We start from the raw sequence: 1093 nt of genomic DNA on the forward strand, positions 1-1093 counted from the left end.
CAAAGGCAAAAACTGTAGCGAATCCGACAGGGGTTTATTACTATATTATTCTAGGGATTTCAGTTTCCTGCTTATGGGCACCATTTTGAGGACTTATAACCATTCAAAAGATACCATTTTGTTTCGACACTGTTAGGTTATTGGGTCTGAGACTGGTTTGTTTATCCTGAAAAGGAGAAAAGCTCGAGAGGACGTGAAAACACAGTTGAAATGCTCAGATTAAAGTGACTCAAAGGAGTAACTAAGAGCACAGGATGTTCTGCCACATCAGGACACGGGCCGACGTTTAACACAATTTAGAACTGCCACTCTCACAGATGCAATACCGTCCTTTTGGTTACTGTCACACTTGAGCTTTTATGGTGGTCGATTTGAATGCAATGTTTTATTTACTTGGAGTGGACCCATAAAAACAATTCTGTTATAAAAATTGAAAGCCAATATATCTTCATTGCGTTTTATGGCAACAAACATCTATCATAAGGGTGACTATCAACACATTAGGGTTGAAAGTCTTGCTCAACTAAAGACGTGCCATTTGCGTCAAGGAATTGACTAAAAACTCCCAAAACGATAAGAATCTCTCCAAAAATAACTAATCTACACGGAAAAGTACTAAAAGACATATTCATAAGTGAGATTAAATTGTCTCTTTTCTGCTGTTGTGCAAATAAATCCTTTTAATCTTCAAGATGATGAATAAAACAAAAAAACAACCCATCACTTTTGGGTCCTGACACATCTGTTAAGTCTAAGCCTTCTGGAGTAAAGTTATTTTTTAACATTTTTGCACTTGATCTTCTGAACTCCAGCCAGTTTTCAAGGGCATAATTTAAACACAATCAAAATTCATCACAAATCATTCAATACAAACCCTTTTTTTGGTTTTAATTTGCCTTAGTTCCACCGTTTTCTAATGCTTGCAAACCAGTGGGTAATTAAACTGCATTTAATCCGTTCAATGTCTTTAACGCCAAGCTCTAATTTACAAATGTGCCGCGTCATGTCTACCAAAGACATCAGCATTTCTGTGGAGGATGGGAAGTAAACAGGAACATGACACTTTCTCAATGAAGGCGGGAAGGGAGAAAAG

This window comes from Eucyclogobius newberryi, unplaced genomic scaffold, assembly GCF_026437365.1.
Source record: "Eucyclogobius newberryi isolate DKJ021-1_F unplaced genomic scaffold, fEucNew1.0.hap1 SCAF_12, whole genome shotgun sequence".
Lineage (NCBI taxonomy): Eukaryota > Metazoa > Chordata > Actinopteri > Gobiiformes > Gobiidae > Eucyclogobius > Eucyclogobius newberryi.